The sequence below is a fragment of the Stegodyphus dumicola genome, chromosome 9, assembly GCF_044657685.1.
Source record: "Stegodyphus dumicola isolate Sdum_Otavi_A_Nest chromosome 9, ASM4465768v1".
Taxonomy (NCBI): Eukaryota; Metazoa; Arthropoda; class Arachnida; order Araneae; family Eresidae; genus Stegodyphus; species Stegodyphus dumicola.
The window spans coordinates 3,394,331-3,413,282 of record NC_140776.1 but is presented as its reverse complement, the minus strand read 5'-3'; positions in this window follow the sequence as shown (position 1 = coordinate 3,413,282).

Here is an 18,952-nt window from a genome sequence, read left to right as displayed (position 1 = left end):
CAGTTAAAAAGTCTGATGAAAACGACGCTGATACAAAAAGCAAAGACGGAACAAAAGAAACTAAAGAAGGTGAGAAAAAAGAAGCGGAAATGCAGACTCAGAAGACCCAGGAAAAAAATCGAAAATCTTTGATAATGAAATAACGATTTTGATGATTCCTGATTTAGACTTTTTCTCAACTAGACGAATTTCTCCCGATTTGACTAATGGACTATTGTTTTAAAGATGTGAACTAATTTAAGAAGACTGAAGACTATGTCTAAGGATGAAATGTATGAAGGGGCTTAAAGAAGACGATTTTAAGAAGACGCATTCGAATGACGGATCATGAAGATATCTAACACGCATTCAGAAGACGTATCAAGACGGTATCTAAGAAGACGCATTCAGACGATATTAAGACTACGTAAAGACGAATCTAGACGAATTGTACCAGACAACATCAAAAAAGACGTGTTTGTGAAATATATGTATTCAGATAGACTGTTAAAGATGAACGAACACTGAAAGAGCATTGAAGAAGAGATAAAGCCGTTATTTCTGAAGATGTTAAGATGATGAGAAAAGATGGCTGAAATAAACCATTTAAGACGACTTTTCCCTCAAAAGTAACTAAAAACCTTTTTTTTTCTTAATTTTATTTTTCAGATCCCTAGATGAGATGGTGGTGCTACGAGAATGCGAGGCCGCATTCCATCAGGATGGACGAGCAGTTGTGGGATGGCATCGTTCATTATAATCGGATGACGCGACAAGCTGTGAGAATAAATTTCTTACTTTTCTCGATGATGGAAATCATACGATTCTGCCATTAAGACGATGACGCGATTCAAAGATGTTTGCTTGTAAAAGACGATTCCTTCTCTTCATCTGTATATATATCATCTATGAAAATTCATCTTTCTACACATTAATCATTTTGTAGTTTGTAGCAACTATTTATGTTTCATTAAATATTCGAGTTATTCATAAGTCGAATTAGTTATTTCAAGTCCCTAGACAGCCATATCGGAAGTAAGTTTACAAACATCATATTCCTAGACAGTAAGTACCGATTCTACATAAATTTATACTTAAGTAGATTTTAGTTTGGTGTTAAAAATTTATACTTAAGTAGACTTTAGTTTGGTGTTCATAAATTTATACTTCAGTAGATTTTAGTTTGGTGTTCATAAATTTAGACAATTAAGTAGATTTTAGTTTGGTGTTCATAAATTTATACTTAAGTACATTTCAGTCTTGTGTTCATAAATTTATACTTACGTAGATTTTAGTTTAGTGTTCATAAATTTATACTTAAGTAGATTTTAATTTGGTGTTAGATATCATATAGAAACCATAACTAGACTCATTTAAAAGCTCTGAATTAAAATTTAACCTCGATTATCTTAAAGATAATTACCTCTAAAATTTATCTTTGATATAATCGAATGTTTTTAAACGTAATGGAAATAATTTACAGAAAGGCATAAGCGTTTTTATCAATACAATTATGGTCCAAATAAAGATTTGACTTCAATTATTCGATCAAGTAAAGTACTTCTATTATTTAAGACGAACAACAAAAATTAGACGCTCAGAATAAAAAAAGACATTCGAAATTTATTTAGAAATTAACTTATAAGGAGTAATGTAAATAAAGCATCGTGAAAGAAGTTCATATATTTAAAACTTAAATGGGACACATCTAGAAAAACAGAATTTTACTTGTAAATAGAATAATTGTAAAAAAATCTCTTTCTTGTACAAACGATATTTTTAACAAGAATTATTATTTTGAAATGGTACGAAACGGCTCTAAGACTATTAAATATTAGAGGAAAATAATAAAATATATAAATATATTGCTGGTCATTTTAATTGAAAATAATTAAAATGACCAGAAATATCTTTATATGTTGACCAGCAATATCTTTTTATGTTATATGAAGTTGTGGAATTTAACTTTAGATATGTAATACAAAATGTTTGCAAAACAGGTCTACAGATATTAATAAAAAATACCACATTTTGATTTCATAACGAATGAAACATGTTAGCGCTTAGAAAGCCATCAAGGTTATTTATATATTCTGATGCGCACGATACATTTTAGCCACTAAGTGAACAACACTATTTATAGAAATTTTGTTCAGAGTATTTATTTTGCGGTAACGTGATCTGTCATTTGGAAGTATTTTAATGTGATTTCGTTTGATAAATATCCCCTAGATTCTTTTTTTTTTTTTTTTTTTTTTTCTTTGAAGCTTTTCAGAAAAAAGTGGGTAAATATTGCTGCCGTTACAGCTGTTAGAAGTCGGAGGCTTACTCACAGTGCAAAACTTTCAAAAAGGTAATCATGTTGCATTTGTCTCATTCCCAATGGGTCCTTCAATTTTTCAAAACGTCTCCAGTTTATCGACGTTTTAAAACTAACTATAAATGCTATAACTATTAAATTTATATATCTTAATATTTTTATTTATACATTCGGAAATTTTGATATATAAGGTTTCCTATCATAATGTGTCCTGAAGCGTTAATTTTACCAGGCTCAAATTTTACATTAAATATCCGTCTCAATATTTTAATTTTATTCCTTATATAATGTTTCTTGTATAAACTACTTTTTTTTTTCTGTGGGCTGAGTTTTTCCTCTCTCTTTCTTTATTTTCATATTCGAGGAAGATAAACTTTTCCTTCCTTTAAAATCGTCTAGTATTTGCCAAGAACAGCTGTTCTCGATTCCGAATATAAATGCCTCAAAATAACTAAGAAATCTATAAGGAGTATCTTTCGTATCGACTTGCTTTTCAAATCAATAAAAAATGTCTGCTTCTTGAAACAGGAATAAATCATTGCCTTGGGAAAGATAAAAGTTCAAAGTTTTCTTGAAACTCACACGGAAAATATTCCTAAAATGGTTTTTTGAAATATTTCTTAATTCAGATCATGTGCGTTAATTTAAAAATTATGATACATTCCTTTAGAAAGGTTAAGAAGAGCATAATGATATGTTTTACTTTAAAGATAAAACATTCACATTCAAGAAACGCTGTATGTCTCGGTATATAACGATGTAAAGCATACGCATAATGTGGTATCAAAACAAGTTTAACAAAGCTGTTTGGTATTAGATTATTATAATTTGGATACTTCATTTTGAAAAGTACGTACATAAATTTCCTGTTTATCATTGAAATACATCATAATATACGTCTAAATGGGCATTTGGGAAACACAATTATTTACTATTTACTCTAATAATAATTGTAATAATAAGCTCAAAACAAATTTATGGTAAATATTTTTTAAAATCATTTAGTGTTATTAAAAATACATTTAGTGTCATTAAAAATACATTTCCTGTTTTTACGATAAACTGCATGCCTATTCATAAAATCCAGAAATATACTCTAAGAAATGTTTATTTCAATAATATATTATTATATTAATATAAAAATATAAGATTTGGGGAAATTCGCGATATTACGGAAGATGAGAAAAAGAAAATACGTAGTTTGAAATTTCAGTGTAGGGAAAATTCAATCTTAATTATACAGAAACCATTTCTGCATTTCAGTGGGCACATAAATTATTATTATTATTATTATTATTATTATTATTTTATATAAAACATGGAATTCCAAGCCTAAATTTTATCAGGTACTTGATGCATTCGTATAAACCAATTTTTGAATTATAAAATATTATTATGGTGTATCCATATGACTTGTGATATTCAGCAGTGTACCCGAAATGTAGTTCCAAATACGTACTGACATAAATGCATTGTACTTGCTTTTATTTATCTTATTAATTACTTTATATCTAGCTAACAAATTGCAAGTAGTAAAATGTCATGGAACTTCGCATCTTGTTACCTCCATTTAGATTGACTTTCCAAAACTCCCATAGACAACTTATCTATTAATTGCGAAGTTTATAATTTTAAAGTCCACAACTGTGTTTTGAATCATTAATAGATAGATGTAAGATTAATAGATAGATGATAGATTAAGAGATAGATGTATTAATAGATATATGTATAGGTGAATGGCTATATGGAGTTGTCGCTTTTCCTTGTATGTTCTTTCTTGGTGTAAACAGTAGCACGTCTGAGATGGAATTGGAAGAGGGTAAATTATAATATCGATGAAAAAATAGCCAAATTTTCGGGCTTGCCGCTCTCTGTGGTTAAGTGTAGATTTTTATATTGCTTAAATATTTTACGTTTAAGTTCAAATTTAAAACTAACTTTAAAATATTTATGTTATCAATATTTTGGGATTTCCAAGCTTCAAGAGCCGCTCAGACGGTATAGTGGTTAGAGGCGTCGACTGCGATACCAAAGGGCTCGGATTTAATTCCCGGACAAGGCATAGTCGTAAATGTTCGTCCCTTCATAAGAGGAAAAGGTGGACCACCTGTTAGGTGACTCCATAATAAAGTGACCCCCACTTCTGGCCTTAGTACTGCCGAAGTCGGCTGAGAGCACGCCATTAGAAAAAAATAATAATACAAGCTACACTACAGGCTTGATCCTTGGTGTCTTTAAATTGATCATGAGCATAAACAAAGTTTTGCTTATAAATAAAACGGAACTTCGATCATCCAGCCTCTGGATTTCAGAAGTACAATGATCTGTGTTTCTCTTTCTTTTGTAAACAAGAAGAAACTTGTTGTTCAATATATTTTTGCATTTTAAATATTTTCATTGATTCAATATTACAAATAGTTTAATATATATCTTTCAGCAACTATCTCTTCATATACACGAAGAAGAAAACATTAAATTGACTAAATTTACGACATGTCATGGACATTCCTTCATTCTTAAGGACAAAATAAATCAAAATAATGGTAAAGAGTGCAAATGCTTCAATGCGCTTTAGAACGCATTAACTCCTTCACGTTCTGGAAAGTTTGCTTTGGAAGATGCTGAAATTCAGTTTTGTTTCTGCATGCTAAGATGAAAACTTTTCTTTAACTAGTTTATCAAGAATTCGCTGCATACAAGCTTTAAAGAATAATTTTTTAACGTTTGTTTGTGGAATCTTAAGCAAAAGAATAAGTAACTCTCATCCATATTACAGAAATATGTGTCTATAATTACAGAAACAATGCCAACTATTCAAAATTTTCGAACACCATTTGAAATTCAGTGCGGTAAACAGGCAAATCTGGACGTGGGGAATCCTACAGCATTATAAAAGTGTAGTTAATATACTTTCAATTTTGCATGCATAACGTTTACTACAAAGATTATTTTTGTATTCAAAAGTGCTTGAAATCATGTTTGTTTATTGAAAATTCTTCAGGAAACTTTTTAAATCTAAATAAAAATCTTATAACAGTAACATATTTTTCCGCCTTTCTCTAATTTAGTAATAACTGGATATGGAATCTAGACATTTAAATACGAGTTTCACCAATCGAACATCAAACGGAAAAAAATACGTAACTACTCCCCTTGTTTCGGTATGGTGGTTTTTGAGAGCTGTAATTGCTTTTTCTGAAACAATTTTGAAAATTTATTAGCAGTATTCGTAAAATATGGACGCCCGTTCGATTTTCGTACCTAGTCTTGATTTTCTGCAGTAATGTGGCTGTCAAAAAAGTACTAATGAAGTAAATTAAATTTTTACACTGCACATAGCGACACATTTGTCTCATGGTCCATTTCATTACTTGTTCTCAAATGTGTGCACAAATGTCCAGCAAGAAACAATTTCGGATTGTTTGCTAAAAACTATTTATAGCAGTTAGGTTGTCATTAATCTGAAGTATGGTCCTTTTTATCTGAAAAAAAAAAAAAAACATTCAATTGAGAGAAATCGTACGCAAAATGATGTTTTGGGAGGTTAGATACTTTGTAAACAATTCGCATCGGTAAACATTCTGAGGTTAAATATTTTCAACTTCGTTTCAAGAATTTTTCTCAAATAATACTTTTATTTTTATTTACTTTTTCGTTTAACGCCTGGACATGCATGTAGCTGTATGAAAGGTGCTACTAGATTTCTCATCAAATTATTAAAACAATCAGATAAGAGAATGCTTCTTTTAGTTAATACAAGTTTAAATTAAGTATTATCGATTGCTAACTATATATTGTTGCGTTTTACGGTTCGTGGATTTAGAGTAATTGGTGACAACACTTGATGAAGGATCAAAACATAATTTATTCGCTAGTAAGAACTATTACATGGGCTAGTTCTAAAGACAAGGTTCCACTCGTCGAAAAACTACCACAAACAGGTTGAAATAATCAGGAACATAACCTCCAGGCTATAACGGCGAAGACAGCTTCACGACGTACATTAAAGTACAGCTCCCGACTCGGTCGATCACTCTCAAGCGAACCTCTGACTGAAGACACTCACTCTCTCCCCGTAATGGCAGAGTATATGTAGTTTTAACCTAGCTTACAGAATATTCCCAAGAAAAACCGCTAAAAATGCGTTCGAGAATGTTCTCTTTCATCTATGACATATCATCAGTATCATTTACGTATATAGACATATCATCTATATCTTCATCAGTGCTAGTGTCCTCAGAATACATTTGATTTACAGCTTTGGATGATATTTCCATCAAATCTGCTTCGTCAATTTCTTCTGCCACTAATAAATTTTCAACATCCTCAATAGCCATATCCAGAAAATCCTTCGCCTCCTATTGATTCGGAAGATTCCGAAGATTTCTCGCCAAACTTGTGATTTTGAACCAAATCTGGCAACCCTGCCATTTTCAGGCAACCGTAAGCCCGCCGTTGACTTACGCTGTTCGGCTGGCAGGCATCTTTCTCCGCTCTGTTGGAGGAGGTTCGTTTCGACCCGCTGTGCGGCGAAAGTCTCTCATTAATCAGCTGCTGGACATTTTGCATCAATATGTTAGAAGTGATATTATAATATTTGTATAACAGTTTACTCGAGGGGTGTATTATATAACGCACGAACTGCAGTGTGGTAAAATTATGTTACATCGTGCTGCTGTAGATGGAAATATAATGTAGTTTACTCAGTAAGTGGCAGTAGCAAAATTAAGAGTTCTATGTTTAATTTACCTTTTCCTGTTGAAGCTGCAAATTTGTACGAAAACAACAGCCTTTGAGAGACTTCGAAGTTTTGTATTAGTAATCTTACTATTAAATACATTCACGTATTTGTGAAGTGTCTAAATACGTGTTAGAGATCTATATTTCTATACATGTCTGAAAATATGTTTTAGCCGCATACTATGCTGAGCTTATAACTAGAGATAAATTAAATATTTTCTAATAGCTGAAAACCACTAAATAAAAATTCTGAATGTTAATTATTTTCATTCACAATATGATAGGTAGCTGACGAAGCCATAAATAAGTGTATAAAATTGGTTATGGGAAATTTCTCATTTCCTTGAATCCATTTTTTTTCCCAGCAGCAAACAAATTGTTTCCTGATTTTATTTCTATTAACTAAATAAGCTCTACAATACTTGTTCCGCTAAAACGAATCTTTATTCAGTTCATACTTCGATCATAATAATATATTTACCGTTTATCAAATGTATACAAACATATGCATTCTACTAAATACGAACAGAATTACTACAAAGTAACAGACTCAAAGAATCTTTAAAAATATATCTTTCAATGAAAACTCAAAATCTGTTTTAGTTAACAATGCGTTAAATCTCAGAAGTATACCTCTAGACCTATGGATTAGTGTACTTAAGTATACATTTTAAGCACAAAATATACATAGACGTATATTAAAATAGACGAAAATTAAAACTCCCTCAAAATGCTAATTTTCAGATCGGTAATGACATTTTAATTAAATATTTATGCATATTTTATAGGAAAAGAAATTGTACCAAAGCAAAATTTTATAAGATTTTCTTAACCTGAAAAACCATGTACGTGAAATCCCACTTCATTACTATCTTAAGAGCGACGAAGTAATAAAAATCTCTTTGAATATATTATCTTTTATAAATAGCTTTTAATTAAAATAACACTGTACTTTAAACAACATTTCCATCAATAAGAATTTGCATAAACTCGATCTTTCCCCTACCCAAATTGCTTGCTTCTTTCTTTCTAATGATAATGAGCAAAACAGATGCGCTTTTAAAGGGAAAGAACTTTAAAGGTTATTTTTATTTCTCTCCATTCATATTACAGAGATTACTTGCTGCAGTTGTTTCAACGACAATGATGTAATGGGGTCTGAATCTTTTGAACCTTTTTTATGCTTCCGATAACGTGAAATACATTGCTCATCACAATTAGATTATACGGAATAAAATTAATTACAAACAAAGTGTTTTGTTTAATTCTAGCTACGCTAGAAATTAACCTAAAAATTAGCACATTGTATGTCGCATATGCAAACTTCCGAACCTAGTCTCCCTTCTATGCAGTGGTATGAGTCAAGCTGAACAATCAAGCATATTTTTGTTAGCGTTAACATGTAGGTGCATGCATAATATCACTAAATCTAATTCTCAACAAACATTGAAAACTGCATCATAGTTTAAAACATTTAAATTGCATCCCTTTCATAAGAAATAGTGTACATAGAATAGCGTCTCTGTTCTGATATGTAAGCGCTACTACTAAAGTAAACATATTTTATGGCCTAGAGAATTTTTTCAAAGTCTCTCTTATTCATATCTAATTTCGCTTAGATATATTCTTATCCATTTTCTTTCTGGCAATTCCGTGTCATCTACCCATCTTATTTTGAGTATCGCCAAAGGTACAATTGGTACTCGACTGTGCATTAACAAAAATGGTCAGACTCCACCAGTTGAGTTGGATATCTTCCAATAAGCCCATAACAAATATGGTAAAGGCTTATCAAAACTTCGTCCTTTCGTAATTATCACATGATGCAACGTCGATTTCATCGTTCCAACCGACCTTTCTACCTGTAAGTTTGATTGCGGATGACTTGTTGTACGAAATGTTGATGAGGTTTCTAATCGACTCAGAAACTCTTGTATTAGCTTGGCTTCAAAAATTCGTCCCATTATCCATAGTGATCATTCTCGGAAATGCACTTCGCTTGAAAACATCAATGAAGGCAAGTAGACTTTCTCAACCTGAAAACCATGTACGTGAAATCCCACTTTATTACTCTTTTAAGAGCGACGAAGTTGTAGAGTTGCGCGCCTCCAACCTGCACGCAACCAAGAGGTGACTGTTGAAACTGGAAAATAGACAGAGTTTTGCTAAGGGTTTAAGTACCTTTTTATTCAACTTAAGAAATTACAATTGCGTGCTCTTGACGCTCACAAACTACGCCGACCCGGCGGTAAAATAAAAATAAGAATAAAAAAATAAAATAAGAAATAAATACTAAATAAAAAAAGAAATAATAACAAGACTCTAACTACGAGGCTCTCTAAAGTAAGTAACCTCACCGCGTTTTACAATACCGCTGCTAATTCAGCAAACTTTGAATATCACGTTGAACAATTAACCATTCTCCGAGGCAAGCACACAGGCCGAAACGCGGGGTTCTTCAATTTCTGGCTAACTACCTCCGCGCTCGTGAAGTACGAACAGCACACCTCGAACTCGTTTCCTTTCTATTTAACTCAGAATACTTCCGCTGATAATTTGAATCCTTGCGCGTTCTACTAAAATTTACATACTCTGGCATTGGCAGTTCCAGGGGAAAGTAAGGCTTGACAGAAAAGATAGTTTAAACTTAAAATAAATGTTAGTTAAAATAAATATAAACCTTACAAAGTAATAAAAATCTTATTAAATGTATTATCTTTTATAAATAGCTTTTAATTAAAATAAATCTAATCTAAATTTTATCTTTAAACAACATTTGCATCAATAAGAATTTGCATAAACTCTATTTTTCGTACTACTACGAAAAAAGCAACTTGTTTTCAAGTAGCTTTCGCGGACACTGCTTTGAATGGTACCGACTCAGGCCATCTACTATGTTGATCGACTACACATAAAACATACTGCTGTCCTCATAAGGATTGTGGCTAAATCAGTCCTAAACTTGTCCACGTTTACAACTTGGAATGGAAGTTCTGTTCACTCTACTGCTGTAATGGGGGTCCCTTTCCTTCACTTTAATCTTTCTTTGAAGCTGGCCTTTTTTGCAAGCTTTGCACCACTTCGAACATTTAACGCAGTTTCTTTTTCCAGTCGCTACGTCACTATCTTTCACAATTCTTTCCTGTCTCACGAAGGAAAAGTTCTTGAAAGAGTTTTTGCTCGGAGGGAGCTTTAGAGAATTCTTCCGAATAAAGTTTGCTATGAGCTGCCATAACAGGGCATTAAAATCACTTCCGTTCCAAACCACCTCAGTTTATTAAGTGCCTGAGTTTAATAGACAGCGATTTGTGTACTGCAAATAGTGACATCGGTTTTAAACTTTTCAAATAAAATGCTGACTGAAAACGAATTTAGTAGTTAATCCTAAAATAATAGCTGAAAAATTAAACTATTTACACAATTTTGAAATTTATTTTTCCTTTTTTTATGATAAAAAATTTATGATAAAAATTTTTGATAATTACGTCTTTGATAAATTTTATCGCTTACAAACACCTTTTCTAGCTGCGTTGTTTTTCCATATATTTCAACGAAATTTTTTGAAATGAGCTCTTAATTTCGCAAAACTGCTGATAGTTTTCTTTCTTTTTCTTTTTCTTTTTCTTTTTTTTTTTTTTTTTGACCAGGACATCTCAGTTTAAGCGTTTTTCTTAGAATTTGCAGTTAAGAAGTGAATTTGCAGTTTTCTAGATTCCATTGATGATAGCATGTTATCACAGTTTGCTGTATTATTTTCGCTGTCAGGTTCTGTAGTTTCATTCGCACTTTTGTAGTCAGTTTTAACACAAGTTGTTTCAATATTCTTGTGAATTGACTCGTATTCTAAAAATGAACCTTCATAATTTCCCTCCCTCACTAATGTCTGAAAATTATCTATTATTTTCTATCCCTCTGAGCCTCCCTTTACATAAAAGGCACACTTTCGGAAACAGATTTTAACTGATTTTTAAAAGATTAATCCCCTACATACACTACAATTTGCATGGACCCTAGCAGAGATAACGACTTAACATATCTTCTTAAAAAGGTTGACATTTTTACAAAATTCAGTTCTGCTCATTATTTTCTGAAAATCTTTTCTGTAATGACATTTAAAATCTTTTTATAATACCCTGGTCTAAAGGCTGGATGTTAGGAGTAGTATTTGCAGAAAGCCACACTAAAGGTTTTCAGAAAAAGATCAGCGTGCGTACTGCAAAGATATCTAAGAAGTAATGTTATTTTTTTCATTTTTCTGTTCGATGTTCTACTTTAAAAGAAAATAAGTAAAAATACTATTTGTTATCCGTGAATTATTGTTGTTATGGTAATTGAGATATAAATGCTTGACTCGTTTCAAGAATAGCGGTTTTCTGCTTTTGTTCAGTAATCAATGCAATCTGCTTATTTTTTGTTCCTTATGACCCATTAGTAACATAGTAACTTATTTCTTCAATTTTGTAAATAAAACTACTATTTCACCTAATATTTATGTATGTTCTGGAAATGTTCTGTAACACAGTCCAGTTTGTCGGTTTTTGTCCAAAGGGGCTTTGTCCCTGAAGGAGTATTGTTTTCGTTTTGCGTTGGTTCACTATAAATGTCCGTTTCACTTTTCAAACTGTTGCTACCAAATGTTAGAGTCCTGCATTGCATTTGAAGAAATTAAATAATGAAGAATCTGTATGTATGTCACTCGCTTCTTTCTGTTTGCTTTCTTTGAGTATGTAGAACATGATATTTAATAAATAAAGGTAATACACAAAATGTTAAAAAAAGCCCCTTTGGATGTAATTTAAATTATGAAACCTTTCTTTTTGTTGTTGTTGTTGTTGTTGTGTGTGTGGCTTCTTTCATTTAGCAGTCCGTGTAAAACATCGTTTACCTAGATAATATTCCCCACGATAATCTGATTCTTCCTTCTCTTCTTGCAGTTTCTGATAAACAGGTGTTGGAGTTTTCTTTGTGCGACTTGTAAGGCTATCTGCAGTTCATATAAAATTCTCTCCAACCATTTAGCGAAGCAATGAAGAGGGTCTAGATGTCAAAACACATTTTAGTTTTATAGTTTGAAACCATTCTAGAAAAGCAATTTCAACCACTCTCAGTGTTCAGTCTGATTTGCGCTTTCCTAAGACATTTACCCTTTTTATTTGATCTTTATTAATTATAACTTCTTGTTCAAATAAATATTACAATATTATTTGGGAAATTCTTAGTTTAAATGTACTTTTGCTCTGACTGCAGGTATCAAGAACATCAAAAATTTATCCTTTTCTTTCAGACTTAGGTGTTTCTGCTTGGCAGTTCCGACGATACTTGTTAAGAAGGCATTAAATTAAGAAAATGCTTCTGCAGATGATTTACTCACATTCCAAAACTTATGTTTCCAGACAGCAAAATATTTGCACTTTGCCTATTTTGTGATCTGCTATTTCACGATTACAAACATAACCAATGCCTTCTTTGCGTTTTCTTCAGTATAGTTACCACTTTTTTCCCACTTTCTTTCACCAGAGGCTATGTATGTAGGGTAATGTTAAGAAGCATTTCATAATTTTTTATTACTTTCTATGAACATAATGGTCCTATCATTAAGAGAAAATGTTGAATGTGGAAAGGTTAAAGGATGGGGCACAGAATTTGCACTTTTATTTCCTATCAGCTGGTAATCGAGAAGGAGCTCCCACTTATTTATAGTGCCTCCATAGGATTGTTTTTTAACCTTAAGATAAGAAATTTCTCTCTCGCGGAAGTCTATGTGTAAAAGTAACTCCTGAAACAGTGTCCCACAGGTACACGGGCCGGAAAACAGGAAAATGTCTGTCAAACTCGTTTTACTGAAACGCTAAGTACCTAAAAAATAAAGTCACAGACCACAATACGTTAAATAGGTGAACTGCAAAAAGTTTTGATAGATATGAGGAGGTTATTCTGCCGCTGAAGAATGAGTCTTTTGCGGATGTTAATAAGTAGCGGAGATGTGTTTAATAAACGGTATTTTTTATTGATTACTATGTATTTGGTTTCCTGCAAATTCGAACCTAATAATCTGCTGAGTTTATTAACTATTGAGTTTAATAAACTATGAGCAATTTAATTATATTGCGAGTACTATACATGCAATATAATTAAATTGCTCAATCAGGAAATTCACAATATGCAGTTTCTTTAAATTTCCATAGGCCCACCAGCGGCCGAGCGGTAAATTCGCTGAACACTGGTAGTTCGGTCCGAGGTTCGAATCCCGCGAACGGGCTGGTTGCATGGGCGTTTTCGTGGTTTTCCCATGTGTGACGTGTATACGAGCCAGTTTCTCTTAGAAAGTCCTCCACGAAGGCATCCCTCCCCTTAGGCAGATAGCCCTCGAGGCTTTGCCATAATCACACACATACACTTTAAACTTCCATAAATATTAAAACCAAACTTATTAATAAAATAAAGCACAATACGTTTATATTATAGAATAAAACGTATTCCTTTGAAACAATAACGATAAAAACATTATTTAGGTGACTTTTTAGACGTTTTTACCTAACATATTATGGTATAAAGCGCTGCACAATTTTCTATTAAAGATTACATTACCGTTTGAAACCTATAAAATTTCAAAAGTGTTTCTTTTCTTTAAGAGGAAATAGTTTCCCAACACTCGGCTTCCCTTATTCCTTTTCCCTCTACTTTTCTTTGTGTAGTCTAAAAAGTATAAAATAAAATGCAGGTAATATTTTGAAAGATTAATAACGCTTTAGTAAAATGTATTAAAAATTAGGAATTATTGTGAATAGATAGAAAATAAGGCATGAAGGTTTCATACATGTGATTTAAATTAAATTATTGAGATGTCTAGTAAAGAAATTTCTGGAACATTAATAGAATTTCAAGGAGCAATACAATTCAAAGTAATTACCTTCCATCTATTTAAATGTTTCTTTGTTCAGTTTGATTTAAGAATAAGTCATTGATAGTAGGTTTTCGAATTTAATTTTAGTTACGAGTGAGCGGGAATAACGTTATAACCTCGAAAAAATATTAAATGAATTAAATGTAAATAAAAATAAAAAAGTTTTTTTTTAAAAAAAATAGTAAACGTTTCTATATATAAAATGTTCTTTTCCATTTGCTCAAAATCTCTTGAGCTTTTGCTTTATGTTTAAATCGAATTATCTGACCTGTAACAATTGAAGCATTTACGGATTGAATACAAGTTATAACGACTGAAAATATAGGATTTGGGACATAATGAGAGAGAATGAAAATATTTTTGCAAATTCTTCTGCTTTGCTAGTATGTTGGTGTTCGCTGTGTACGCTCAAATTTGATTTCATCAGTGAATAAATAGAAATTATGCCTTTATAGAATCAGATTTCATAGAATTTCTATACAAAAGAATAAAGTATTACTACATAGAATGTACTTGTTGAATACGTTCAACGTGTTTATTAAATGCTTTTGCTATTGTTTTTCCTGATATTTAGATTCAAAATTAACTTTGACTTGTTTAAAATAAGAAACAAGGTAGTCTTAGTAGCCGAAATTTTTTTCGCTTTAATTTCATTGATTAGTTTAATCCAACGAAATTAACTACCTTCAGCATGTCTTCGTGGTGTAGGGGTTAGCACACTCGGCGCATTGTTCGAGAGGTCCACATTCGAGTCCCGGCGACAGCATAGCTCATTTTTCATGTCTCCTGCTTAAAATAACGTAATGTCTCTACATGATGTATTGTAGAATTAGAAATGGAGATAGGGCGAAATTTATTGCGAAATATTCTAAGAAATTTGCTGTTGATAATTTATCAGTTTAACCTGGTTAAGGTCTGCTTGTGGAAAAAGATAATTATAGCCTCAATGATAGAAACATTATCTCTGAAATACATACTTTAATGAACAAAATTTAGACCAACCTTCTCTTCTCATAATAAAACTTAATATATAGAGATATCTACGTCATCAAACATTTGCATAAGCATTCAAGCATTTACATGAAGCATTTACGAATTGAAGCATTTACGGATTGAAGCGTTTACAGAAACTTTATGAATGGATTTACTGATTTCACGAATTCTAAGTCTTTCGTTTTAAGTTGATAACCCGGAAGTACGGGTGCAACAAATTGATATTAGAAGACATTAGGGACATTATGGATCTCAAGTTATTGATGCGAAAGCTAAACATTTGTAATACCTATGATAAAGATACTAATAATTAGCAATACGAATCATATAGCATGAGGTGATTTGGAGGACTATAATTTCGAAGATTAAATAAATTCATCATATTCAGCTGTAGGAGTGAAAAGAATGTTAAAGAAATTTTTGCTGACGTGATAACAACATTTAAATATCCAAAGACACCCTGTAAAGTTCTGTGGAAAACTCATATCATTATAACGGAAGACTTGAGAAGTTTTCTCTTGCAGTCTTAAAAATATGAAAGGAAATAATCTTAAGAAGATGCACCTGATGGTACCCTACGGAACAAAGAGTGAGGGAAACTGAAATTTTGAAAAAAATATTTTCAGAAATCAGATGATTGTATCCTAGGAAAGTCTTAGTATGTAGGATCTAGAAATGTCATCATACGTTTAGCTGTAAGTTAGCAGACATAAATTTCAAGAACTCTTGAACACACACTTATTTTAACAGACAGCATTCCCGAAAGCATAGATGTCAATAAAGTATGTGTAGTTTCTGGTATAAAATAGACTGAATCCAAGTAGGTCACAGTAGCAGGAATTGATAATGATTCTCTAATATTTCAGAAGCAAAAGCCACTTTAATACTTTAAGTGAAAAATAAGAAAATGACAATGAAGTAATTGTTATAAATTTTATATTAAAGTTCCATCCCCTCAACGGTCGGACACTTGTTCTTAAACAGTTTGTCAGTAAAGGTCAAAACCATCGGTCTTTTACAAGTTTCATCACTAAGAACGTTTAGGTTACACCACAAAAAGTAGAATCATATAGCACCCTCAAGAAGAGAGACGGACGCACATGAAATAAAATAAAACCCCCTCAGTAGTTGAAGTTTCACCTTGGAATTTGAACTAGCAGCCAGAATTTACTGACGACTAGAAAGAGGAAGGGGAGGAAACTTTGTAAGCCTGGAAAAAGAACGAGCATTCGGTTTAGTTCGGAGTATCAAGAGATGTCTGTGTGAACTTCGCTTTTTAGATGCGCTTTGCATTACGTTGTGTTAACGTTCTTTGTTTAAAGTGCTAACCACTGAATGCGCTCTGTCGTCCTGTGAAAAGCTACGCGATACTTTTGCCAAAAGTTCCAGAAATGTAAAAAGTTTTGAGAAAAATAAATTTCATCAAGCTTTCATCGGTTCTATGTGCATTCAATCCATTATGAACACGTGCTCATACAGCAATATAATTTTGTAATGACTAAACTAGTATTTAAACAGTGGCTGTAAATTTAGTTTTTATATTCTTATATATATATACTATACATATATATATATATATAGTATCATATTTTATATTTTAAAGCAAAACTATCTGAGTATTTTTGAGTGAAGAGAAACGCAGTCTTTATCAGGGGGAAGAGGTTCAATTAAATCCGATCTACCTCCTCTTCAAAACGTTCAGTCAGATTTTGATTGCTTTTCTCTCCTTATATAAATTTTGAGTTCTTATAATTTTGTATTTTCCATATCTATAATTCTTCTGGTATTATTTATAGGGAATTTTAAATTTTACTGGTTTTTGTGCTTAATTTCTTTTGTGTCTTTGCGGATTAGTTCCGCAAAGACTATACTCTAAATTCCTTTTTCTTATACGTATGTGTGTATGATAAAAACAAATATTATAGAAGAACTTATGTAGAAACACTGAGACATAGAAACGCAGAAAATACCGTTTGCAAAGCAAGTAAATACATATTGAAGAGGAAGAATTCTGATTGCGTCGTAATAACTAAGAAACTTGACAGCCGAGGATGATTAACTTCCATTTTTATTTAAATTGACATTTGTGGGTACAATTCATTTGGCACTAAATCATGTCTATTTAAGGACATTTATATTTTTGATACTGTTACGATAGGAAGAGAGCATAGCGAAATAGCTTTCAAGCAACACAGAATTTGAAGCTAAAAGTGCGCCTTTATCCGGTGAAGATCGCCAAGAGAAAGGTTTTGCTTTAGGACATTTAGTTCAATTTCATTAGTTCATTCGGAAACATTTTATGTTTCAAAATTTTCAGTTTACGTTCCGAACTACCCACGTCATCACCTTTGCGCAGTCGCTGTATGATGGATTGATCTAGGAAAGATGCAATCCAGAGAAGTTATTTTTAGAATAGAGAAGGAGATTTAATAGTTACCGTTAGTTAAAATTATAATTTTGATTTTTATATGCACTCTTAGACCCCCCCCCAAAAAAAAAGACACATCACGACGCACCGAGAAGATATAAAGCATACAGGTCGAAACCTACAGGTTTCGACGGAAAATGCAAAATATTACGTTTTGGCTGCCAATGAATGAACAGTTGTCGCTACAGCGCATCTGATCTACGCAAATGGCAGGATATTTAAGAGGAGAAATTACGATTCCAGGTCATAAATTCTTCACGAATTTCATTCCGTGTACTCTGATAGACAATAAGTATGCCATCCATGCAGGTGCGCGAACGATATGCGCAGATGTCAGAATTTGAGAGAGGTCGTGTAGTTGGACTCAAAGAAGCCGGTTGGTCTTATCCGCGAATAGCTCGACATTTGAGCAGGGGCGATGCCACTATTAGACGATGTTGGCAAGAATGGGTGAACCATAGCCGCAAACAGCGTCAAGAAAGAAGCGGTAGGCCTAGATAAACGACAGAAGATGAAGACCGAGCAATCGTCAGAGCGGCAAACACAGCCCAACATACATCACTATCATCGATTGTGCGTACAACTATTGCTTCAGTTACCGCAAGGACCATTCATAGGCGGCGCACAGAAAGGGGGCTGAGGTCAGACGCCCCTTGCGCCGACTACCATTGACCTCTGTACAACGCCAAACCCGTTTGCAGTGGTGCCGGGCTCATTCGCATTAGAATATCACTGACTGGAGTAGAATAGACTCCAGTGATGAGTTCCGCTTTGAACTGAGCCCCGATGACCAGCGAAGGAGTCTGGAGACGCCCCGGACAGCGGTGTGATACTAACCTCACTTTCTTCCGACAGACAGGCCGACAATCAGGAATGATGGTCTGGGGTGTTGCCCTTCATGTCACGCCATCATGGGTTTATAATGCCCGCCCCCACACTGCACATGTTTCTACTGCTTGCCTTAGTGCTTGCCGAACATTACCTTAGCCAGCAAGGTCACCAGATCTCTCTCCTATTGAGCACGTTTGGAGCATTATGGGCAGGGCCCTCCAACCAGCTTGGGATGTTGACGATCTAAGGCGCCAGTTGACAGAATTTGGCACGATATCTATCAGGAGGACATCCGCAAAGTCTATCAATTGATGCCAAGCCGAATAACTGCTTGCATAAGGGCCAGAAGTAGACAAACGCGTTACTGACTTTTCACTTTGTGAAGCTCTATCACTTCAATAAACCATCCAATTTTTCTGAAACTGTAATCATTGTTTATCTGTACATATACATCAATTCTACCGATTTTCGTCCCATTCGAATAACTCCTTCTTGGTGCGTCGTTTTTTTTTTTTTTTTTTTTTTTTTTGTCTAAGAGTGTATGTTACTGTGAGGCCCCCAGACGTATAGTGGTTAGGGAAGCTGACTGCGATACCAAAGGGCCCGGGTTCAAATTCCGGAGAAGGCATTGTTGTTATTGTGCTTCCCTTCATAGGAGGCAAAGGTGGCCCACCTATTAGATGCCTCCATAATAACGTGACCACCACTTCTGGCGTTAGTATTGGTCAAACCTATGTCGGCTGAAGGCCCACCATTA